The sequence below is a fragment of the Triticum urartu genome, chromosome 3 (genome assembly GCF_003073215.2).
Source record: "Triticum urartu cultivar G1812 chromosome 3, Tu2.1, whole genome shotgun sequence".
In the NCBI taxonomy this organism is placed as follows: domain Eukaryota; kingdom Viridiplantae; phylum Streptophyta; class Magnoliopsida; order Poales; family Poaceae; genus Triticum; species Triticum urartu.
The window spans coordinates 614,655,752-614,682,927 of NC_053024.1; the positions used below are offsets into that span (position 1 = coordinate 614,655,752).

The 27,176-nt window shown below is 48.3% G+C and overlaps 1 pseudogene; it reads left to right on the plus strand.

Annotated features, from left to right (window-relative positions):
- Nucleotides 1-16,295, plus strand: part of LOC125547027 — an 81,304-nt pseudogene extending 65,009 nt beyond the window's left edge.
- Nucleotides 16,296-27,176: the final 10,881 nt, after the last annotated feature.

The following is a 27,176-nucleotide window of genomic DNA, read 5'->3' on the forward strand; positions in this document are numbered from 1 at the left end:
GAAATCTGCAGCAGATGAACGGTTGGATCTTCCAAATAACCTCTGAGCTGGGCCCTAGAGACCACGCCCTAAACTCATCCTTATTCCCGTCCAGACTCGACAGGGCTCCGGTATATCGGAGATCGGTGGAGATTGTTCCATCGGAACGCAATGAAATTTTATAGTGTTGTTATAGACTCAATTCCGCACAATTCCACTGAAGGAATCGTCAAACTGATGCTCGAGGAAGTGGTGTTAGCGGATACAAGTTCGCTTTTCAGAAAAACAGCACAGTCGCCTGAGGGCAATGTTGACGCTGAGAGAGATCAGAGTTGATGTTGATGTTGATGTTCATGATAGAGATCAGAGTTGATGTTGATGAAGGCCCTCGTCCGAACATGACAATTGGAGGTAGGGCACAATCCTTGGTCAATCCAAGGTGACTAGTTGAGCCGGCGACGAAGATGTTGACGTCGCTGTTGATCTGCAGGAGAGCCATTGATCCCCATTGATCCTTTGTCGAACTCACAGCGGAACTCTCAATGAAAGCACCACTGTCGGTGTCAAAACCGGCAGATCTCGGGGTAGGGGGTCCCGAGCTGTGGATTCTCGAATCAATGGTAATAGGAACGAAGGAGATGATGTTTTACCCAGGTTCGGGCCCTCTTGATAGAGGTAAAACCCTACGTCCTGCTCTTGTTTATATTGATGAAATATCAAGTACAGAGTTGATCTACCTCGAGATCATATGTTGTGGTCTAAAACCTGGGTGTACAATGAATAATGTCATACTGATCTTGCATGTCCCTATCGACTAGCCCGACCTCGGCTTATATAATGTATCAGAGGCCTAGGATAACAAGAGTCCTAGTCGAATACGTCGGTGGAGATGAGTCCTTGTCTTGATCACCAAGTCTTGTGGAATCTTCCTCGTGTATGCATCGACTATCTGAACTGGCCCATGAGTAAATGGCCATGGGAGTCCTCGGCCCAATCTAACTTATCGGGAGACGATGTGGTGAGTACCCGCTAGTCCAGGACACTGTCATCGGGCCCTCTCGAAGAGGTAAAACCCTACGTCCTGCTTGATTGTATTTGATGTGTATGATATAGTTACAGAGTCGATCTACCTCAATATCAGGCGAGCTAAACCCTAGGTTGATGGGGTAATGGATGTTGCTCTATCCCTAAAGAATAAAACCCCCTGGTTTATATAGGAACCGGTAGGGTTAGGGATACATGCTATCGGTCACAACAAAGGAAAGATCACGCTATTCTTGACTTGGAGGGCACACCACGACTCTGAAGATCTTCTGTCCGGTCACGTGTCCACGCCATAGTTCGGCTTCATAGTAGCCATATAGTCCGGCCCACAAGCAATGGGCTGGTGTCCCGAGGACCCCTTTATCCATGACTCCCTCAGTAGCTCCCGAACTAGCCTCCAATGTCGGGGAATGCCATCTGGCGTCTTCAAATCTTCGTCTTGCGAGGTGAGTTGTTCACCTTCCCCATACTGTTCGGAGCAGTGTTCTTATGCCGAATACTATCCGGAATTCGGATCAGCATTGAAAGCTCACCGACCAATCATGGCCCATTCACATTCCGCACTCGTGCCTGACTGGCTTTGACAATCCGGCGTCCGAAGACATCTTTGGATCATGGTGGGACCATCGGAGTTTAAGGCTTACCTCGAGGCAAGGGCCAACTTTGACCGCCAGGCACCTTTTTAGAAGGCACACGACCCAATGCCCCCTTTTAGCAACCTCGTCCTTTCAGCTCTGGGCTAGGATGCTTATTTATAGATCCAAAGGTATGGGGGATGGTTAACCCATCCCCTTCACCAAAAAATAGCTTCGGAAAAAAATCCTCAGGCACCATGGCCGACATTCCCTGTTCATCCTCCTGCCCTCATGGCCCTCTCCCTGGTGATTGGACGAGATGTTCAGTCTAGCGCCTCTAGCTGAGAAATCTACAGACGCATGGCTACCTTCCCATGGAGAATCTCATTCCCGTCCGCGCCGGATTAATTTTTGTCGATGGCCCAGCACTCACCGAGAACTCTCCTGCTCCAAAGCAAGCATGAGAGGGTATGCTTCGTGCCCTTCCTACTAAGAGGCCTAGGCTTTCCCGTTCATGTCAGGACCCCGATCCTAAGTCACACTGATCTAGCATGTAACACATCATATCACTTTGTGACCTCACACACGGTATTCCCATGGGTGCCACCTTACCTCGCCCAGGACTGTTTGCGCCTTTTGGCTCACGTATATGATAGTGTCTCTAGCATCCATATGACAGAGAACCCGGGCCGACATGACTATTCATAAACCCAAATTGGCACTAACTTATAGTGACAGGCATACATGACCCAACAACGAATGTGTCGGTCATCAACGTATGAACCCAAGTCGTAGCAAGCTACATGGACTTAAAGGAACAATGCGTGACATTTTCCCGAAGGGACAGACACATGAACGAAGAAGGACACATGCCGGCTAGCCTAAGTGTTCCGGAGCAGTAGCAAGCTACCATGGCTCAGTGGAAGCACTAGGAGACATTCCCCCATAAAAGAGGCTACCAAGAATAAACAACTAGATTGTCGGATCACACACATACCAAGCATTTCAAAATCATACACACAATATGCTCGATATGTGAAAATACAACATGGCATCACAACACCACTCTATGACTCAAAGTATTTATTCATAAGGCTCTGAAGAGTCATACATAGTAAGGATTACAATCATGGGTCACATGACCCAACACACAGAGCATACAGGCAACGGAAGCATAACATGTCTGAGTACAGAAAACTACAAATGAAAAAGGCTGAGAAGCCTGCCTATCTACTAGACCCTCCCAAGGGTACAAGTTTGTAGCTGAGGTAACAAGCTGAACGTCGAAGTCCACACGAAACTACTAGTGAGACTGAAGTCTCTCTGCAAAAACATAAATTAAGCAAGCATGAGTACAATTATACCCAGCAAGACTTACATCATAACTAACTACATATGCATAAGTATCAATAAAGGGTGTGGTGGAGTTTAACTGCAGCAAGCCAGCTTTGACTCAGTGGCTATCCTATACTACGACTGCAAGTAACTCTTTTGAGGTGGCGCACACGAGTCCACATATTCACCAATCAATACACCACTATGGATCCGCTCTCGTCTCCCTACAAGAACGCCCTCCATAGCACTCACGCTTATCTTGCACATTTTAGAGTATCCACTTTCACTTGTCTATGAACTGTATAAGCAACCAAGTAGTCCTTTACTGCGGACGCGGCTATTCGAATATATTATGTTAACCCTGCATGGGTGTACTTCTTCACACACGCTCTCACCACTTATCACCGTTTACGCGACATGTACTCGGCAACCTTCAAGCGAAGCCCAGCGAGGGTGTCGGTCACGACCGACTAACCACACAAGTCTCTACTATAGGTTTATTGCCTATTCGGGTTCCATCCACAAGGAGATCCGGCAGGGATTTCAGTCACGACCCCAAACGATGAGAGCAGGGTTCCCGAGGCACCAAAGGGGCGTCCCAATACACCGTGCCTCGTGTCTCTACCGCATTATAGCCCACCCCTTGGGTCAGCGCTACGCACGGCCCCCAACACATGTCCTACAAACACCAGAAACTAGTTGCAACTCCTGGATAGAGATCAAGACGATTAATAAGTCGAGAGGGGCACTTAAGCATTCCAATGCGTGGTAGTAACTGTCTTGGATCACAAACACAGAACTCAGTTACTGAGGACGGCTGCAATGAGACAACCCACCATGTACTCCTACATGGCCTCTCACCGCTACCTTTACCAAATCATGTTCAGACAGTTAGCTCTCAACAGTAGGACATGTTCACCACATTTCAATTAATCTCTGATGAATCAGACCTGACTCAACTCTATGTAGTAGCAGGCATGACAACAATTATGAATGAGTAGGCACATCAGGGCTCAAACAACTCCTACTCATGCTAGTGGGTTTCATCTATTTACTGTGGCAATGATGGGTCATGCATAGGAAAGGGGTTCAACTACCACATCATGTAACAGTTGAATCGTTGTTGTCCTAATGCAGTCAAAGTGAGCAGGAGTGAGAGAGTGGGATTGTATCAGAATGAACAAAGGGGTTTTGCTTGCCTAGCACTTCTGAATATAGTATAGTTCTTCATCGGTGTCATCGAACTCATCGTCGGAACAACGTCTACTGAGGGGGGAACAACACCGACAAACAGAGTAGGAACACAATCAATGCAATGCAACAATATGATGCATGAATGTGACATGGCAATATGATGTGATTTGAGCTAATGTAGCTAGCAACAAGTTAAATGAAGTTGGTTTGAACTCAAGGTTCAAATTCAAACTCCATAAATTATTATTCACATGCCATTGAATTGATTTGACCTTATGAGCAGGTTTAACTTGCTTTAACATGCATGAAAATAGTACCATTGGATAGACTGGATTTTTTTATCATTTTTCATATATCAATTATTTTATTTGGAGTTATAGATTATTTTCTATGAATTTTAGAAGTTTTGGTTATTTTCTGAAATAAATAAATCATTTAAGATTTATTTAAATTCTAGAAATGGATTACTGTGACAACATGACGTAGGTGTGACATCAGCAAGTCAACAGGAGCCGGTCCAAGTTAAACCTGACCAGCGGGTCCCACTGGTCAGTGCACGGTGATGGCTAGGGTCACAGACATGTGGGCCCGGTCAAAGGCCACGTCAGCATGGTCAATGCTGACGTGTGGGTCCACTAATATTATTAAATAATCTAATTATTTTTGTTGTCTAGTAAACTAACAAAGCGGGTCCCACGGTCAGTGTCTAGTGTTAAACTAATAGGGTTAGTTAGCCCCTAATCTAATGACGGCCACGTCGGCTAACCGGCGATTAGCCACCGGCGCTAAGCAGGACACGACGGAGGTCCTCGTCTGACCGTTTCTGATGACGAGAGGTCATGCAGATGGGTTCTGCGGGACCGACGCGACGAGGCGAGTTGGTCGGTGGCTGCTGCGGGTGCTGGGCTGGCCGGAATCAGCAACGACAATGAGTGAGGCGGCGGCCGGAGCTCGGGCGACCTTGGGTTCGGTGTTAGGGAGCATGGCATGAGGAGCTAGTGCATGCATTCGGCTCCTGGGTGCACGGTGAGAATGGCGACACGCTCAAAAGCGGGCGGAGGCAGCTGTGGCCGTGGCAGCGACATGGCACGATGGCAGCAAGCTTCAAGCATGGCGGTGAAGCTAGCTGGGGGCGCAAAAAGTAGAGAGAGGAGAGGAGGGAGACGAAGTAGCTCACAGGGAGGACAAGGAGAGGGTCAACGTGCCCGGGGAAGGCTTGACAACATCGGAATCCCGACTGCGATATCCTGTGGCCAAGGAAGAAGATGAGGTCGAGGACGACGCGTCGGGGTTCTTCCGGTCGCGTGAGCCGACAGAGAGGGCTATGGCAATGAGGTGAAGGTTGTGGACACGCTGGCGGGGCGCGAAGCTGGATGTTTCTAAGGCAACGACGAGCGGCGGCGACGGGCGCGCTCGGTGGTGCTGCAGGGAGAGAGCAGAGGAGGGGGAGGGGTCCAGAGAGAGAGGGGAGAGGTGCAGAGGGTCGAGGCAGTCCTGGGCGGTGGAGCAGGACGAGGGGCAGCAGCTACGTGGCCAGCAGGAGGTGGCCGTGACTCGGCTGTGCACGCGCCACGCAGAGTGCCAGTAGGCGCGGGGAAGACAACGAATGAGGAGGTGAGTTGGGTCGTCCGGCTATCAAGGTAAAAGGCTCAGATGGGTTTCTTTCTCTCCCTGTCTCTGTTTATATTTTGTTTCTCTTTTCTATTTCTTTAACTCTATTTTGATTTAGTTTTCAAACTAAACCATTTTTGTAGAACCTGAAAATCATTGTGGGCACTCTTTGAAATATTCGAGTAACCCTCAAATAATTTCAGAATTGTTGGAGCAATAAAATATTTATAGCATTTATTTCCCTCCATCTCAAATACAATATGATTTAATTCAAAATTCCAAAAATGTCCTAGAAATATATTCATCATTTTTGGCAGAGGTTTCTATCTTAACCAAAAATCATGAACTTTTCTTGAGGCACTTTGGGTTCAATGAAAATATTTTTAGATTGAACCTAGTTGAGTTCTTTTGGTGCTAGGGTTTGATCAATCCCCATTTCAACTTTAAATAAAATTAAAACAAGATGCAACAAGATCAAGCAAGGACAACAGGGGCTGAGCTAGGGCTATGACAACTCACCCCCACTAAACAAGAATCTCGCCCCGAGATTTAAGACACGATATAAGAAGATAGAGGGGACACAAAGCTGACACGATCTACATGATCCAATTGCCCCTCTCTAAGATGTTGATTCATTGCTCCAATTGTTCTTGACATCTTTGCTTTCAAGATCTTCATCCAACATGATGACGACAGAGAGGAACTCTACATGAATCGATCCCCTCGAAGTTCGAGCACTCAATATCAACTCACGGAGTCAGAAGAAAAAGTGTCTCTTGAGCTAAAACACAAAACACACAGGAGGGGTGAAAGGAAACAGATGGCGATTGCTCAATTTGGTAGGCAACAATTCCACGCTCGGTCACGGCATAGCGAGGAGTTAACTGCCATGATTCCATAACGGGGCACCTTAGAGGAGGTGACTCGTAGAATTATTCTATTTAGTGGCAAAAGGAATTACTTTTGATACAAAGATCATTGAAACTCTTTATACCATCCTAAGACAATCACAATCGATCATTTGAAGGAGTTCGAAAGAATGACATACTCGGACTAGGATGGACGATGTGGACTAACTTGTTGAAGATAATGTAATGGATGCTTTTTGCTTCTTAGTGGAAATGGAAAGAACCCATAGTAAGCCACTTTTGAAGGTAATCCTGAGTAGTACTTACCGAGAGGGCGGACCATAGTAAAATGGCACAATTTCGGGTGCAAGGTGGGGACAAAATGCAAATGTTGGGAATGTTCCAACCATCATATCTGCCTGAGATTCAGATCTAGTTGGTAACGGGATATTTCAGACGGCATGTCTGGAAAAGAAGGTTTGCAATGCAAATCGACAAGACGATGTTGCAAGATTCTTGGGAAATGAACTACAATAGCAAGCTCCAAAACATGAGCTGGTTCTACTAGACACATGTGAACACCTTGTCCAAGACAAGCATGACCACATAGTAGTCTTATAATAAAACACTATCGAGTTCTGGTTGGGAACCATCATCAAGTATATCGAAGTCCTTATATAAGTCTGGATTAGCTCTTAGGAAGGAACTTCTTATCCTTGAACAAATCAATCAGTATCTTGGTGTGCTAGGAAATACATATGGAATGAAGATGATCAGTCTATGAAACCATGGAATACTTCGCACGTGCATGACTGACTTGGGATGATTCCAGAGGAAGCAAAACAAACTTTCTTGAATTCACGGTGACAACTTACATCAGATACACGTGATTTAGAGGAAGTCACTTCTCTTATCCAAACATATACCTCATGAATGCAACAGGAAGACATTGTTTACAAAGTTTCCAACACTAGCTTACTGTTCAACATGAATCATGGAGAAGATAAAATGTTGCTGATGAGCTCAACAACAAGTCATCAAGATACCCATGAAGATGGAATTCCATAACTATGTGAATAAGGCGATAGTATTGGTCAGACCCAAAAGATATAATGGTGTATGCTCGAGGAACAACCACGAGTAAGACAACATTATGAACATCATTGCTTCTGATTTCATTTGACGATAGCCCATACTCAAATCAAAGATTGGATAAGATAATAGATCCAACAACTGATCACGAGGATCAATCGATGAAGATATCATCTTCCTTCAACACACACCCAAGGATATCCCTTTGGAATGAACTAACTCAGATAAAGCTTTTATCTTCCAATTCTCCAAGTTATTGTTTAGCTTAACCAACTAGCTCAGGGTATGCAACACAAATTCTTGGAGAAGGGGTGGTTTACAAGAAACCAACTAGATCACGAGCTCAACATCACAGTCAGGGAACAACCTGGTGATACTTCCAACAAGATATTCGGAAAATCATGAACCAACGGTATCTTATGAAGCTCGAGAGCAATCTTGCTTTCAAGGCAAGATGATGTGATCAAATAAGCAAGGGATTGACACAATCCTAACTCATTTATCGAAAAGTGCACCAAGTAAACGAACTAGGTAGCATTATCAATCTTAGAATGATGATTCAATAACTAACATGCTAAGAATGAAATTATTGTCCATTAACTACCAAGCAACGGGGTTGCTAGGTGTATTGATTTCACGCTTCACGCTTCATTTGTCGTTATTCTGGTCGCAACAACGCGGGAACAAAGGAATGAATGATGATGGTGAGAAGTATCATTGTATCAAGAGTTCATAGGATGGTGTGCAATTCCCATGATATTATTGATGTAAAGATGGTAATACTCCAAGGTAGAACCGAACAAAAGCTGGATTGGCATTTGATCTGTGGAATACAACTACTTTGACCCAATCCTAGAAATGGATGAGGTACTGCGGTTTGTTTCTCCTAGTCATTCCGAAATAGAACAGCTTGACGGACCACAAGAGTAAAAGACATCGATGAACACAAATGCACAACTACTTCCGACTATCAACTGAAACACGAGGGTTAGAATACAACTAAAAAGGGACAACTCAAAGGATCATATCACTTTCTAAGTTGTGGATGCATAGATTAGTATGTCGAGCAAAGCTCAACATTTCTTCCGGATAACCCATGCAGAAGAGGAAGGACTGGCAAATTCACAATGTAGGATGGAGAACCCATCAAGAGCACTCTGGTTGTGATCTTTTGGTTCAGGATGAGCTTTTGCCAGGATGGTTCATGGTATTTGGAAGAAGTATATACCACGAACCTTGAGGACTATTTTAAAGGTCACTAATATCTTGAAGGAACTAACAAAGACTATCAACATGAATGAGTAGGGTGAATCTTGGGTTCAAAACCCAGGAGTAGAATGCCTACTAACTATATGGCATCACGGGATGTTTTCGAGAATGATGGCCAGAATCAGTACACTGGGAACACAAGACATGGCTAGATTACTAGGTGATCCTCTAAGACATCTAGGGTCATAATAATAGCTCCAACATATATGTCGAGGCAATAGAGTACCTCAACTCACCGATTAGTGTGGTTAAACTGGCCCAAAGAAACAACGGGAACGGAAAGAAGGGAGTTGCAAATGCATCAGACTATTTAGAAACCTGGGATGACTCGGACAGCATAACAGCTGTAAATGCTCAAAAATATTTGAGACATCCTGCAAAATAGTGGCATGACCACTCAACATCACAATATCAAGGTTTTGAGGCTAGCTATGAACATACGGTAGTAGTAGAAACTAAACTGAGACTTGAATCCATCAATCCTATAAGTCTATGGATTAGTAACACGTGATCCTGATAGAAATAATAGAAAGCCTAGTTCTTAATTCCGATAGAAGAGAAGAGGATGACTCAGATCAGAGGGACATAAGGAAAAGGAGTAAAAAGAGCCGTACATTCCCTTCCACAATCAATTCTGTTATATAACTAAAGCATTTCTAGACACGACTACTACCAGTTTGGCTTGGTAGTCCTACAGGCGGTCAAGCTCTGATACCAAAGTTTTCAGGACCCCGATCCTCGTCACACCGATCTAGCACGTAACACATCATATCACTTTGCGGCCGCACGCACGGTATTCCCATGGGTGCCAGCTTACCTTGGCCAGGACCGTTTGCGCCTTTTGGCTCACATATATGATAGTGTCGCTAGCATCCATATGACAGAGAACCCAGGCCGACATGACTAGTCGTAAACCCAAAGTGGCACTAACTTAGAGGGACATGCATACATGACCCATCAACGAACGTGTCGGTCATCAAGGTATGAACCCAAGTCATAGCAAGCTACAAGGACTTAAAGGAACAACGCGTGAAATTTCCCCGAAGGGACAGACACAGGAACAAAGAAGGACACATGCCGGCTAGCCTAAGTGTTCCGGAGCAGTAGCAAGCTAACATGGCTCAGTGGAAGCACTAGGAGACATTTCCCCATAAGAGAGGCTACCTAGAATAAACAACTAGATTGCCGGATCCCACACATACCAAGCATTTCAAAATCATACGGACAATATGCTCGATATGTGGAAATACAACATGGCATCACAAAAAAACTCTACGACTCAAAGTATTTATTTATAAGGCTCCGAAGAGTTATACATAATAAGAATCACAATCATGGGTCACATGACCCAACACACAGAGCATACATGCAATGAAAGCATAACATGTCTGAGTACAGAAAACTACAAATAAAAAGGCTGAGAAGCCTGACTATCTACAAGACCCTCCCAAGGGTTCAAGATCGTAGCTGAGGTAACAAGATAAACATCGAAGTCCATGCGGAACTACTAGCAAGTATGAAGTCTCTCTGCAAAAACATAAATTAAGCAAGCGTGAGTACAATTGTACCAACAAGACTTACATCAGAACTAACTACATATGCATCAGTATCAATAAAGGGGGTGGTGTAGTTTAACTGCAGCAAGCCAGCTTTGACTCAGTGGCTATCCTCTACTATGACTGCAAGTAACTATTTTGAGGTGGCGCACACGAGTCCACATATTCACCAATCAATACACCACTATGGATCTGCTCTCGTCTCCCTACGGGAACTCCATCCATAGCACTCACGCTTATCTTGCGCATTTTAGAGTATCCACTTTCACTTTTCTATGAACTGTATAAGCAACCAAGTAGTCCTTTACCGCGGACGCGACTATTCAAATAGATCATGTTAACCCTGCAGGGGTGTACTTCTTGACACGCGCTCTCACCACTTATCGCCGTTTACACGACATGTACTCGGCAACCTTCAAGCGAAAGCCCAGCGAGGGTGTCGGTCATGACCTGACTAACCACACAAGTCTCTATTCCAGGTTTATCGCCTATTCGGGTTCCATCCACAAGGAGATCCGGCCGGGGTTTCACTCACGACCCCAAACAATGAGAGTAGGGTTCCTGAGGCACCAAAAGGGCGTCCCGGTACACCATGCCTCGTGTCTCTACCACATCATAGCCCACCCCTAGGGTCAGCGCTATGCACGGCCCCCAACACATATCATACAAACACCAAAAACTACACTACTGCACGCAGCTGCTAACGCGACACAACGATCAGAGACCGTTCGACGAAACTGTGTGTGATGCAATAATCGCAAATGATGGTGTAAAAAACCCGTCAAAAAAGGCGTAAAACGCTTGCGATGACAGATGCATCAAATGTGTGCGATTCAGGGCATACAATTTAGTTCAATGAACCATTTTCGATGAGGAGGAAAAAGAAACGGGTAGCCAGATGAAGGTGTGTGCGATGTACAACATATGGTTCACTTGGATGAACTATTTGTGATTAGGCAACACAAAAGAAACGGTCAGCCAGATCAAGGTGTGTGTGATGTATATTACAAAGTTCACTTGGATGAACTGTTTGTGATTAGGCAACACAAAAGAAATGGTCATCCAGATCAAGGTGTATGCGATGTATGACATGCGGTTCACCCGGATGAAATGTTTGCGTTGAGACAAGACAACAGAACGGTTCAATATAACAAAGAACATAAATATTGCAAGGTTCAAATTCAAAGATTACAATGCCCAAATTCAAACATTGCAAGTTGTGCCATTTCTGAAAAGGGGTCAGTCGCTGACAAGTCATGTATGGGTTTGACACAATAACTTCCAATTGCTTTGCCATATGCTCTACCAAAACGATGTTTGGCATTTTTGGAGGCATTTCCATTCCACAGTACTAGCCGACTCTGATAATCATACCATTTATGTTTCCTAATTAAATGCGTGTTCTACCTCAGTACCCTCAGCACCTTTGCTCTGGGAAGAAAGAACCTGGCGAGTGTAATCTCTGGTGGGGTCCCTTTGTAGGAGTTCAAAGTAATATTTGAGAGATGCAGATCCAGGCATTCGAGATTGTGTTAGTGCCTACGTGCACTCCAAAAGAAGCAAACGTGTTAGTGCCTACATGCAGTTTTGAACACTGCTACACGACCATTTCGTTTTTAGGATTTGTAAAATGCAACAACGTGCTATCTTCGATCTGGCATGATTAGCATGGGCATTTGATTACAATCTACTCCCTCCATCCCATAATGTAAGAAATTTTTTGACACTAGACTAGTCTTGAAAAATGTCTTACATTATGGGATGGAGGGAGTAGAAACATGAAGCCTTCTTCACAAGAGGTTGGATTGGATGAAAAATTCCCTAAGAAAACTAGTACAGATGAATCCAAAGGAGAAATGCTTATGGACGATTGTAACCATATGAATGAAGCAACCAATATGGGGTGGGGGTGTATGTCCTAAAATCCTCCAAAATTCCTTCAGAAATCGTAGTAAATTGTCATTGTAAACTTGGGGAAAGGTGCAAAAAATTGAACTCCCTTATGGTTAACATTTAACAGGAAAGGAACATCACGTCGATATACAACTTCTTGAGGCACGGAAAGCATCTTAGGCAACTAACAACTTGGTCTAGGTTGGGGCCGACAGATTCTAGTGCCAAGACCTTCCCTGTGCCCAGAGTCTGGGTGAAGCTTCGCTGGATGACAGATGAACATACATATTCAAAACTAGAAATAACGTTGATATCAAAAGGAGAGGTATATAAGGCGACTGTTGTACCTGAAAGTTGAAGTATTTGACAGACGAGTAGCCCACCACTTTCAATTTCGGTGCAGAAATGACATTGATTCTTGTTGGACCTTGTTGATCAACTAGAAGTAATCTCTCAAGTGAAGGTGTGTCCTGGATGACCATATTGTCGTCCACTTTTTGTGATCTCTTGTTGCAGCACAGGCAACACACATAAATAGTCCGGAGGGTCCTGGAGGTGATGTGCAAGGTACTCGACCAATTCATCACCTGAAGATGAAGTAACTCGAGTGCAGTACAACCGCGGAGCAAGCGCTCCATGTCCCATGTCATCCTTTGGGATGTGGACGGCGACGAGCTCGAGGTGCTTCAGTCGTGGTAGAAAAAGAGCGGGCGCATCATTAAGGGGGGTGGCAGTTCATGAACTTGGCGAGGCGCAGCGTGTGCGCGAAGCGTAGCAGGGACGTTGGCACCAAGCGCATATGCCCATCATTATAACTTAGCTTCTCGAGCTGATCTATGGCACGGGATCGGAACCACTCGTCAAGCTTGGCTCGGTGTCTCTTGGATTAGCACCGAAGTCTGGCTATAATTTGCATACCGTAATCTGAACCGTTTGCGTTGAAGAGATGCACAGATCTTGCGTTGAACATCTTGTACGCTTCCCAGTGAGCCTGCACATTGGACTGCGCTCACACGCCTCCCGTTCAGTCAAGCAGCTGTCCACACGGCACCTCCTATAGCCATTAAAACCAAGACATGTGGCATCACGTGAATGGTTAACTGAACGCACACGGTTTGAATTATACAAACGTTTGAGATATTAAAGTGGAAGCTATTTTTTCAAAATGCCTTTGTTGGCTGTCAATATTCGAGTGCGCCTTCTCTCAAAATGGACATGAAAAATACCACAGCATGTCGGGTGCCCTACCATGATAGCATGCTAACTTTCATGAATTTCAGACGAGTTTTGCACTTACTAGAATTTAAAAACCGGGCATCTCAATGTTTTGCCGGCAATCAACGGTGCCCTGGTGTTTGAAATTCATTCCCATTTCTTCCATGGGACCTAAGCATGCACCCAAGGACACATATTTGATTTATCAACCAATTTATATGCACTGGAGCATGTGCATGTAGTTCAAATTTGAATTATGCACGTAAATGCATTGAAAACTCACTTAATGAACAAAAATGTCCAAATGAACCCCGAAAAATCACAAAAAATAACACAACACTCCTGTTGTTCAATGTTGACACGATAATTTTTTTGAAAGCAATAAGAGGGAATGGATATCGTTTCGTCCCCAAAGGTGGGGCGTTCCGTACCGAAACCATCATGCTTGTTGTGAGAAGCTCTAGTTTGTGAGAAGCATATACCCAAACCTGCCCCAAATGGGACAAAAAGGTTACCACGACATGTTGATGCTGCTCCATGATAGCATGCCAAGTTTCATGAATTTCAGATGAGTTTTGGATTTACAAGAATTTAAAAATCAGGCATCTCAATGTTTTGCCAGCAATCAACGGTGCCCTGGTGTTTGAAATTAATTCCCATTTCTTGCATGGGACCTAAGCATGCACCCAAGGACACAGATTTGATTTTTCAACCAATTTATATGCACTAGGGCATGTGCATGTAGTTCAAATTTGAATTATGCACATAAATGCAATGAAAACTCACTTAATGCATAAAATTTTTCAAACGAACCCTAAAATATCACAAAAAATAACACAACACTCCTGTTGTTCTATGTTGACACAAGAAATTTTTTGAAAGCAATAAGAGGCAATGGTATCATTTCATCCCCAAAGGTGGGGCGTTCCCTACCGAAACCATCATGCTTGTTATGAGAAGCTTTGGTTTGTGAGAAGCATATACCCAAACCTGCCCCAAATGGGACAAAAAATTTACCACGGCATGTTGATGCCGCTCCATGATAGCATGCGAAGTCTCATGAATTGCAGCCCAGTTTTGGATTTACAAGAATTTAAAAATCAGGCATCTCAATGTTTTGCCAGCAATCAACGGTGCCCTGGTGTTTGAAATTCATTCCCATTTCTTGCATGCGACCTAAGCATGCACCCAAGGACACATATTTGATTTTTCAACCAATTTATATGCACTAGAGCATGTGCATGTAGTTCAAATTTGAATTATGCACATAAATGCATTGAAAACTCACTTAATGCATAAAAATGTCCGAACGAAACCCGAAAAATCACAAAAAATAACACAACACTCCTGTTGTTCTATGTTGACACGAGAAAAGTTTTGAAATCAATAAGAGCCAATGGATATCGTTTCGTCCCCAAAGGTAGGGCGTTCCCTACCGAAACCATCATGCTTGTTGTGAGAAGCTTTGGTTTGTGAGAAGCATATACCCAAACCTGCCTCAAATGGGACAAAAACATTACCACGACATGTTGATGCCGCTCCATGATAGCATGCCAAGTTTCATGAATTTTAGACGAGTTTTGGATGTACTAGAATTTAAAAACCAGGCATCTCAATGTTTTGCCGGCAATAAACGGTGCCCCGGTGTTTTAAATTCATTCCCATTTCTCTTATGGGACCTAAGAGCATCTCCACCCACGCCCCCTGGAATGCCCCCCAGGCCATTTTTCTAGCACCAACGGTAAAAAATCCTCCCACTGATGCCCCCAAATCCTCACTTTTCGCCGGATTTGGAGAAAAACGACGCCGATAAACCCACCCCGAACTCAGCCCCCCAGGGGGCAGCTGGGCGTGCCGGCGGTTACTTTTTCTGGCTATTGGCCCACTCTCAATCTCCCACTTCCCTCTCTCCTCTCTTTTCATCTGGGCCCCACCCACGTGCCCTCACCCTCTTTCCTCTCTTTTCCTCTCTCCTCTCCCATGCCCCTCTCTCTCGAGCATGCCGATGAGGCAGCGGGGCAGCGAGGCCGGCGTCCGGCGTGCGGGGCAGTGAGGGCGCTTGGCCGTCGTCCGGTGTGCTTGATGAGGTCGCCTCGGGTGACCTCGCCGAGAGCCTGCTCCCTGGCGGGGGCACCTCCTCCTCCCACGACGAGTACGAGGAGTGCGCATACGACTCGGACGGCAAGATCTCCATCTCCATCTCCGACTCGGAGCCGGACGACGACGGCGACCCTGGCGCCGCGCGCGCTCGCCTGGCCTTCTCCTGGCGGAAGCTCTAGCGCTTCACGGGGCCCGGCTTCCTCATGTCCATCGGCTTCGTCGACCTGGGAAACCTCGAGGGGGACCTGCAGGCGGGCGCCGTCGCCGGGTACTAGCTCCTCTAGCTGCTGCTCTGGGCCACGGTCATGGGCGCGCTCGTGCAGCTGCTCTCCGCGTGCCTCGGGGTCATCACCATGAAGTACCTCGCCGAGCTCTGCCGGGAAGAGTACCCGCCATGGGCCACGCGTGCGCTTTGGGTCACGACAGAGCTCACGCTCGTCGACGCCGACATACAGGAGGTCATCGGTAGCGCGATTGCCATCAAGATCCTCTCCGGGGGCATCGTGCCGCTCTGGGACGACGTCGTCATCACCGCCTTCGATCTCATCCAGGCCAACACCATGGCCGCCTTCCGCTCGCTTTGACTGCGCGGCATCCTTCCGGCTCTGTTCTGCGACGCCATTGCCAGTGGCTCAGCGAGGCAGGCGAGTCCTGCCTCATCGAGCGAAAGCTCGTGTAACATCCCAAAATTCTAAATTTTGGATGTTATAATAAATAGATAGATTTGACTGATTGTTTGATTGATTGTCTGAAAGTGAGTGAATTCGAAACTTTTTGAAAGTTAAATGAGACGGAATAAAAGGACTTTCCCAAACTTTCATATTTGCTTTCTGATCTCCATGAATTCAAATTCTTTTCAAATACAAAACCCTTGAGCGAAGATGATATGACTTCTTCCATTTAAATTAAATGAAAGGGTATTTGAAAATAATTGGATTTCATTTGAAAATATTTCAATTCATAAACTTCATGCATCTCAATGATTTTCATGAGAGAAGATAAAAGGACTTCTTCAAATTATATGAAATATGAGTTGGGAGTTTCAAAGAATTAAATTCAAAGTTCTTTTGAATTTATTTTCAATTTGGAGTTATTTGAGTTTTATTCAAATTATTTTTATCCAAAAAAAATATATGGAAATTAGGGTAACAAGATTCCCTACAATAGAAAATTGGAGAAAAATTAATTTGAAATCATTTTGGTATTTTCTAAAATGATTTTTGTTGGGTTTTAATAGACCAGTAGCACTCTTTGATTTATTTGATTTTGTGTGGATTTTATTTGACTTTACTAAAATGTCCACGTTGTAGACAATGTTTTTCTGAAAATTTTGATATATTATATGCCTAGGTTCTATTTTATTTTAGTTTGCTTTATGTTATTCTCCATTGTGTTTTTTCTAAAAAAAATCTTTTCGCCGACTGGGCCGTCCCAGCTCGTGCCAGGCCTAGGCCCAGTGCGCCACCGCCTTTGTCTCCCTCCCCGAGCCAGAGTTCGACTCCCGCACGTCGCCGGACGCCGCCGTAGCCGCCGCGGACTCCTCCGCCGCCTCGCCTTGCCCCTCCCGCAAGCCTCTCCGGCCCCTCCTATAAATACCAGAGACCCGGGCCCCGTTTCTCTCCTCCTCCGCCGCAACCGCCGCCCTCGCCGGAGCTCCCGCCTCCGACGAGATCTGCCGCCGCCGCGCTTCGTTCCGACGCCCCTGAGCGCCGCCGACCCCACCGCTGCATCTGCCTCGATGCGTCGCCCCTTCCCCGCTACTCCGCCGTCGCCGGCGAGCCCCGGAGCAGCCGCCTCGATCAAGCCCGACGCCCCGCCGCCGTTGCTCTTCGCCACCGCCGCAGTAAGTCGTCGTCGCCGTCTCCTCCGTCCGATCTAGAATCGACGGCCAAGATTTGATCTAGAAGTTTTTTTCTTCGAACCGGTATGCGCTAAGTAGCGGACGTTCGCTCGATTAGCCTTGCAGCGAACGGTTTTCAGCCTGTTGTTTTGCGCCGCGTGGTAGGGGCCTATCTGTGATTATTATCTTTGCAGATTAGCCCCTGGAATTTTCAGAACAGTCCCTGAAATTCAAAACCCTCCAACTTTTTATCCGTAACTCCGATTTAAGCGATTCTTTTTGCAAAATACTCCTTGTGACATTTTCTTTCCAATAAAAATTGGATTTTGGATTTTGAGCAAATCAAATTTGTTTAACTTCAAATCTAGTTCAAACCTTCGTTTGATCATAACTTGAGTTTCGTAGCTCCGTTTCAGTTGATTCTTTTTGCAAATCGAAGCTCTTGACCTAAACTTTCTGATAAGGCCAAATTCACATAATTTTGGTACTGTTACAAATTGTTTTAAGTTGCAAGAGTTATTTTCTTGGTTTTGATGTTTTCTGAATCGACTTCTTCGATCTTTCTGGTCTTTTGAGTGATTGCTTATGTGTGGTTACTATTGCTTGCTTACGATAGATTGACCGGAGTGTGACGAGTAGAGCTATCAAGAGTTTTGAGTGTGAATTGTCTTCATCAACATTGCAGGCAAGTTCACACTTTGATCACACCTTTTTCATACCCAGTTTTTATTGCATTAGATCAAACCTCCAACATTGCATGATTAGGATCTAATTAAATTGTGGGATGGGAAGTAGTTGAGGTAGTACCTATTACCTGTTTATTATCAAACCCTTGGGAGTTACTATTACGTTATGCTTACTTCGCCATGCTATGCTCGTAGACGTGGATTGGGTTTTTGAGATTATTCATGACAGATGTGAGATTGTTAATTAATGGTTTACTTAAGGTGGCAACTTAAACACACATCTGGGTGGATTGAGGCACCTGGGTAGACCAAGATTGCCTGTCTAGGCACCTGGGTAGACCAGGATTGCCTGTTTTTTTATGGACCGCCACCCAGGCTCAAAGGGATCATGAGATTTTTCATGCTAGAAACTTCCGTGTGCAGCCACAAGCTATTATGGGCTCTAGCATAGTTGACTAAGTCGTGCAAACTCTTATAGTGGTAGACTAGCAGATGTAGGGGAGGTAGGTGGTATGGTCTACCCGATCGTAAGGTGCTAGCGCTTCTGAAAGACTATGTCTCAGTCATCCGTCTTCTCAAACACCTTGTAGTGCGAGAAACCAAACGGAGGCGATCGAGTCTTGTGGGGAAAAGTGTGCAAACCTCTGCAGAGTGTATAAACAAATCATGATTAGCCGTGTCCCCGGTTATGGACAACTTGAGTATCTAGTACTTGGATTATCATGCGAATCTCATCACGTTACTTTAAATTAAGTTTGTTGGGTTTAATGATGTTATGTAATTGGGATAGAGAATGCTGTCAACCATTCTCAATGTTCAACAACCACCATGATAGTTAAATAAAATTTATTCCTTTGCAGTAGGGAAAATTTGGCTTTTCGCAAAAACTATAACCATAGAGCTTTTCCACCATCCAAATATGCATGTAGTGATAGCCTTTGTCCATCATTCTCTATGGTGTGAATTTGCTAGTACATTCAATGTACCGATCCTCTGTGGCTGCAACGTCTCATGTTGCAGGATATCTTACGACGAGTAAGTGATACGTTAGGGTTACGATTTCTACACTCAACTTTGCCGTTGGTGTTGATGGGAATCCACAACCTTGTTACTTCCGCTATTTTGGATTGAGGTAATAGTATTTACGTTACTTTATACATGTGATTTACCTCTGTTATAAATCCTCGAGTATTGTGTGTGTCAGCATACCGATCCAGGGATGACACTTAAGCACAGAGACTTGATGCATTCGGGTCGGGTCGCTACAGCTCGCCATCGCCGAGCTCGCCTCCTCGGCAATCCGCGCCTTCATGACCAGCGTCGTTGTCTCCGAGCTGCGTTGCCCACAACGTGTTTGTGGAAATGACATGCACAATAAAAAATTAATAAATAAATAAAAGAAACAACCTTTTGGGGAGACGGCTAGGAAAATTTTGACCCCAATGCCAAATGTTTCGCCGGCAGCCCCCCAGGCGGTGAAAAAATGCCTCTTGGGGGCTCAATGGCTGGAGATGTTCTAAGCATGCACCCAAGGACACAAATTTGGTTTTTCAACCGATTTATATGCACTGGAGCATGTGCATGTAGTTCAAATTTGAATTCTGCACATAAATGCATTGAAAACTCACTTAATGCATAAAAATGTCCAAACGAACCCTGAATAATTCCAATTCTTTTATGATCGCTACAGATAAAAAGGTGTAGCAATTCAAACAATGTCCATGGCCGCTGTGACCCCATTATGTAATTCAAATAAAGACGAAAAATCAAGTAGATCCCACACAGTTTATTATAACCAACCGTGTGAGATGCAACACAAAATATCTTCGGATTGTGTCTGAATAAGCGACCGTGTCTGATGACAGTTTGTGTCGGTGTCAAAACTGGCAGATCTCTGGGTAGGGGGTCCTGAGCTGTGGTTTCTCGGATCAATGGTAATAGGAACGAAGGAGATGATGTTTTACCCAATTTCGGGCCCTCTTGATAGAGGTAAAACCCTACATCCAGCTCTTGTTTATATTGATGAAATATCAAGTACAGAGTTGATCTACCTCGAGATCATATGTTGTGGTCTAAAACCTAAGGGTATGATGAATAATGTCATAATGATCTAGCATATCCCTATCGACTATCCCGGCCTCGACTTATATAATGTACCAGAGGCCTAGGATAACAAGAGTCCTAGTCGAATACGTTGGTGGAGAGGAGTCCTTGTCTTGATCACCATGTCTTGTGGAATCTTCCTCGTGTATGCATCGGCTGTCCAAACTGGCCCATGCGTAAACAGCCATGGCGGTCCTCGGCCCAATCCAACTGATCGGGAGACGATGTGGTGAGTACCCCCTAGTCCAGGACACTGTCAGTAGCCCCGTGAACCGGTCTTCAAGTTGGGGATGCTCCTCAGTTCTTCTGAACTGTTATTTGTCTTCGGTCGTCGGTCTTGAAAATTGGTTCAGCAAGTCTTCCCATCTTCTATCTTGAGATTGCCGAGCTAAATGTGAAGATCTCACACGTCGGGTATCCGAGGAGCCCTTTAAGTCTTTGGCCATTATCAATGGCTTGTTATGTTTATACCACACCTAGGATTTGAAGTATTTGTCGTGCGGTAGTGTCCTCTTGCATCCGAGCTCCAACTCCGGACTACATTCGAGGTATCTTTTTGCAGCCGAGCACCAACGCCGGACCGCTCCAAGCTCCAACGCCGGATTGTATCCGAGCTCCAACGTCAGACTGTATCCGAAGGGTCTTGGTACAGCCGAGTTCCAATGCCGGACTGCATGCGAGCTCCAGCGCCAGACCATATCCGAGGTGTCATATATCACCTTGGTTCGAAAAAGTTGAAAGAGTTTAGCCGAGCTTAATGTTGGAAATGCCCTCTATGGAGCCAGCCACATGCAAGCGAGCTATATCCCGAAATGTTTTCGAGGGGGGTTCAGCACCTCGGTCATGGGCTAATTGTTTGCAGATTTTATTTCCAACACGTGTAAATTTATTTGCTGTCAATATGTATAACCAGTAGCCCTCAAGTTGTGTGTTGGTCTAAAACCCGAGATGCACCTGAAGGAAAACCTGAAACCGCTGATCCTAGTAGCCCCTAAGACTCAGGTCGATTCGCAAAATCGACCTGAGGATCAACTCCTAGCTCGGCAACATACGTAGGAATAGAAACGCAGTGTAATATATTAGAGGTAATAGTGATAGGTGGACGGGCCCCTGAGAAAGGGTCATGAGAAGTCGCTGTGATATATCAGCTTGATGTCGGATAAGTCCCATACGAAACTTATTGTCGTCTGAAGACGCGATTGTCCATAGTTCGGTTATGCCGAACACTGAGCACTTTGAATTTTCTGCATTGAATAGGCAATGCAATAGCCTCCAAGCCACTCGTCGGGTGGCAACACCAGATCAGGGGATCGATGTGGCCTTTTAATATTTATACATAATGATCACAAAGCCCAGGAGCCCCCGAGCCTTAATGTGGGCAGGGGTGGCCGAATTAAGGATCGATATCCATTTGACAGAAAAAATTTGTTGTGTTTAACACAAACTTATCAAGAAGAGAATAAAGATCTCATAAAGGAGTTAGAGCTAACGGAAGTTGAGCTCTCCAAGATCGGCCTCAAGGGACTTAATAGATAGGAAATCAATGCCAATAAGGAACTATGAGAGCGTTATGTCAGCTACTCGATGGTCTCAAAGAGACTGTGCCATTGACTCTTTAAAAGATTGGCTACAAAAAAATTGATTTCTGCTCACAATTTTTGTGTAATGATTCTATGTACCCAAGTACTTTACATCATTAATGTTCGGATCCGTATTGTAGAAAACTTTGTTAACCGACCATCGGCTTCAACCTCCTCGGCTTGTCGGAGTAAATGGCCATGGGTAGCCTAGCCGGCTTCCCCTGGCACTTCTGCAAAAATTATGAGCCCGCCCGGCCTTCAAAAATCCAAGACACGGGGCCGCCTTCCCCCCGCCGGCTGCGATCTAGGCCGGCCTTGGGAAGGCGGTCCGACTTCAACCTTCATGAGAGGGCCGACTCCAAGAAGCCAGCTACGGGAAAGCCGACTCCTTCAAGCCGGCTCCCCATAAAGTAGTCAAGACCGTACCCACAGAGTTTGCACCCACCTAACGGCGGTGTGTCGGGGCATGGCTACAGAAGAACCTGCCACCCCCGAATCCCGGAGCACGCCTGGCATAGTGCGCCGTACGAGGTAGGCATGACCCGTCCGGCGCAGCACTGTTGCCATGTTGACCCTGGCGTCACCCACGACGGGCCGCCAGCGTGGCCCATAGGCGGTGGGCCCCTTAGAGCAGGGAGACGGCCTAAGGCGGCCACGCTTCCAACCAGCCGGCCCAAGACGGAGCCGGCTCCGCCAGCCGGCCCGCCGCTTCCCTCGAAGAGGACGCCCCATTAAGGAGACAAGACGCGGTAAGGCTACAGCGATCACCCGGTAGGCGGCGGTACTGTAGCCGCGCTTGCCACGATGAAGCTCACGTCAGCAAGATGAAGCCACAGTGACCAAGGGATTGACAGTCGGCGGGACCCACCAGCCGGCGGGCCCCAGCAGTCGGCGCGGAAGTCGGCGAGTGCAGTCACAGACGGCTGGGCCCGCGCCCAGCCGGATTACCATTGTACCCCCAGGGGGTAGGCCTATATAAACCCCCCCGGGGCACCCATGCAAAGGGTTCGACCCCCTGCTAGTTCTAGAGACGATACAAAGAGAAGAAGCAGGCTAGCCGTGCCCTTTCTTCCTCCTCCTGCCCCAAACAGCTCAAGGAGCGTTGTGTAGCTACTTGATTCATCTTGCGAGCATGCGGAGACCCTGCAGAGCAGCAGTAGGGGTGTTATCTCTTTGGAGAGCCCCGAAGCTGGGTAAGAGCCGCCGGCGTGCGTGTCTACGCCTCATCCCGCTTCCAGGCACCGGCGACGTCTTACTGGTTCCCACACAGATAAGCCACCCGTTGGCATATGTCGCACCTACCACCCGACATTTGGCGCCCACCGTGGGGCCAGGCGCACCGTCGTCCGGAGACCTGTTCTGGACGGGAACCCTCTTCCTCCCCAGCGAGCGTAGCCAGCCCGGCACGCCCGATGGCGCTTGCCCCGACGCGCTGCAAGACGTCACCAACATCTGCGCGGCAAGCGGCCTCGCTGATCTCCCCGACGAGCTCGCCTCCGATGCGGGCGCTGACCGCCTCGCCAACTTTCTCGGCCAGCTCCATGTCTCCAGCGAGCCCGCTGCGGACCTGGAGTCGGTTGGTTCCACCGACCTGATGCCTGTCGACTCCGACACGGCCTCCTACGGCGCCTTCCCCGCCAACGTCGCGATCTACAACGACCCGCTTCCCCGAGCCGACGGCCACGATGCTGTCGCCACCGAAGTGATGGTTGTCGGCCACAGCGGCCCGGCCGACGAGAGCGCCCGCGACGCCTCGCGCGCGGCGGCCCATGACCTGTCCGCTCCTCTCCCGGCCGACGCCGACGACGAAGCCCTGGAAGCACGCCGCCTCGCCCTCCTCGCAGAGGGCCGGAGGCTGGCCTCCGTAAGACGCCTCACCGAGGCCTACCAGCGCGAGGCTGACCGCGCCGCCTTCGGCACGCCGGCCCCGAGCGGGCCAAGCCGGGCCGGCCTTTTCAAGCAACGCGGCGCCGTCATCGCCGACGCGCTGGGAGTCGACCGCCCGGTCTATGCCACTCCGCTCGAGAACTTGCGTGCCGCCCAGGCGGCCGTAGACGAGCTGGATGGCCTGGAGCCCGAAGACCTTCCCCACATGGCCCGGCGCATCCAGCAGTTGATCGACGCCGCCACGCAGCGGCACGAAGCCGACGCTCGCGCGGAAAGCCTTCCCCTGCGCCGAGAGCAGGGTGCGACGTCCCGGACGCCGACTCCGAGCAATACCCGCGCGCGACGCGAGAAGGAGTCGGCTACTAGCCACGGCCGGACCCGGATCTCCATCGAGCGGGACGCGGATGGTTATCCCCGAGCCATGGAGTGGCGGGGCGACCCGCCTCCGCCTCCGCCCCGTGGAGAGAGATACCCCGCCTCACCGTCAGTGGCGCACCCGACTCTCAGCGGCCGACTGGGCCGCCGCGAAGGAATCGGCGAGAACGACGCCCGCCATCGGCTCGACCGCCTGGCACGATCCCTGGCATTGGAAGAAGAAGACGATGTCGGCCCGCCTTGCTTTGGCCCCCGCATCCGCGATGAGCCCTTTCCCAAAGGGTTCTCGCTCCCACGAGACACGCCCAAGTACAACGGCTCCGTGAAACCGGAAGATTGGTTGATCGACTACTCCACCGCAGTTAGCATAGCCAACGGCAACCGGCGAGTCGCCGTGAAGTACGTGCCCCTCATGCTGCAAGGCACGGCGTGGACTTGGCTCAACAGCCTCAAGCCGCGTAGCATCAACAGTTGGCTAGACTTCACAGAAGCCTTCATCCGCAACTTCACCAGCACCTACAAGCGGGCTCCCAAGCCCAGACAGCTCTCCTGGTGCGTGCAAGGCCCCGCCGAGTCCACCCGCGATTACCTCATGCGTTGGGCCGAGCTCCGCAACTCTTGCGAAGGGGTGCACGAGGTACAAGCCATAGAGTACTACACAGCCGGATGCCGAGAAGGCACCCTCCTCAAGCACAAGCTCCTCTGCGACGAGCCGGCTACTCTCGACGAGCTTCTGGACATAGCGGACAAGTACGCCACCGCCGACTCCTCGATGAAGACCGAGCTTCGGGTAGACGCGTCCAGGATGGTGCTCAACCCGGCGCCCAAGACGCCGGCTGGAGAGCCCGGCCGACACCCCAACTCGAACGACAACAAGCGCAAGGGCCCTGCGCCGCCTCCCGCTAGCCGGCAGGTGGCCACGGTCGAAGATGCGCCGCCTGAAGAACGACCGGCGCCCAAAAAGCCCAAGGGCGGCAGGCCGGCTTGGCAGCCCGCTTGCTCCTACGAGCAAACCCTCGACGCCCCTTGCAAGTTCCACAGCGGCGTGAAGCCGTCCAACCACATGACCCAGAAGTGCAACTGGCTCACCCGAATCTCTAAAGGCGAGGGGCTCTTGCCACCTCCGCCTGCCGGCCCGCCGCCTCCGCCTCCGCCGCCTCCGGTCGCTCGGCCCGCAGTCGGAGCCGTGCAAGACGAGTTCCCTGATGAGCAAGCAACCTACGTCGTCTTCACCAGCCAGCCCGAAGACCGGCACAGCAAACGCCGAGAGTACCAGGAAGTCAGCATGGTCGCTGCCACCCCCGCTGAACACATGCATTGGTCAGAAAAGCCCATCAGCTGGAGCCGGGCCGACCACCCGGAGGTGATGCCGTCTCCCGGCTCTTATGCTTTGGTCCTGGAAGCCACCCTTGCAACGGACAGACGCGCCGCCCGCTTCTCTCGTGTATTGATAGACGGCGGGAGCAGCATCAACATCCTGTATCGTGACACCCTGGAGAAGTTGAACGTCAAGACAAAACAGCTCACGCCCACTCGGACAGTGTTCCACGGCATCGTACCCGTCCTGTCATGTGCCCCCATTGGCAAAATCAAGATTGATTTACTTTTTGGGGACAAGGAGCATTTCCGCCGGGAAGCGATCTGGTTTGAGGTGGTGGACCTGGAGACCCCTTACCATGCATTGCTGGGCCGACCTGCCTTGGCCAAATTCATGGCGGTTCCCCACTACGCATACCTCAAGATGAAGATACCAAGCACCAAAGGCGTCATCACCGTAGCCGACGACTACAAGAAGTCCTCCGAGTGCGCCGCGGCCAGCAGCCGGCTGGCCGAGTCCCTTGTGATCGCTGAAGAGAAGAAGATGCCGGACCGAGTCGTGGCCATGGCCGGCAAGCAGTCGGCCGTGTCCCCCGACCCCAAGGAGCACGACACTCAAGGGTCTTTTCAGCCGGCCAAGGAGACGAAGAAGATACCTCTTGACCCCGAGCGTCCGGAGAGATTTGCCGTCATCGGGGCAAACCTGAACAGCAAATAGGAAGGCGAGCTCGCCGATTTCCTCCGAGAGAATCGGGACATCTTCGCATGGTCCCCCAAGGACATGGCGGGTGTTCCGAGGAAATTCGCCGAGCACAAACTGCATGTTCGAGAAGGCGCGAAGCTGGTCAGACAACCCCTTCGCCGGCTGTCAGAGGAGAAGCGCAGGATTGTAGGGGAGGAGATAGCCCGGCTCTTGGCCGCCGGCTTCATCATGGAAGTTTTCTTTCCAGAGTGGCTCGCCAACCCGGTCCTTGTGTTGAAGAAGAATAACAAGTGGCGCATGTGTATAGACTACACAAGTCTCAACAAAGCCTGCCCCAAGGATCCTTTCGCCCTGCCAAGGATAGACCAAGTGATAGACTCCACGGCCGGATGCGAGCTGTTGAGTTTTTTGGATGCTTACTCTGGATATCACCAGATAAAGCTAGACCCGAATGACCGCCTGAAGACCGCCTTCATCACGCCGTTCGCAGCCTTCTGCTACCTGACTATGACATTCGGCTTGAGAAATGCCGGTGCCACCTTTCAGCGTTGCATGCAGAAGTGCCTCCTCAAGCAGCTCGGCAGAAATGCCCACGTTTACGTGGACGACATCGTGGTGAAGACGGAGAAGCGTGGCACCTTGCTGGAAGACCTCAAGGAAACATTTGAGAACCTACGCCGGTTCCAAATCAAGCTCAACCCCGAGAAATGCATGTTCGGGGTGCCAGCCGGCCAGCTCCTAGGGTTCCTGGTCTCCAAACGCGGCATCGAATGCAACCCAGCGAAGATCAAGGCCATCGAGAGAATGGCGATCCTCACCAAGCTTCGAGACATTCAGAAGTTCACCGGGTGCTTAGCCTCCTTGAACCGCTTCATGAGCCGGCTCGGAGAAAAGGCCCTCCCCCTCTACCGCCTCATGAAGAAGAGCACTCACTTCGAGTGGAACGACCAGGCCGACCAAGCTTTCCATGAGTT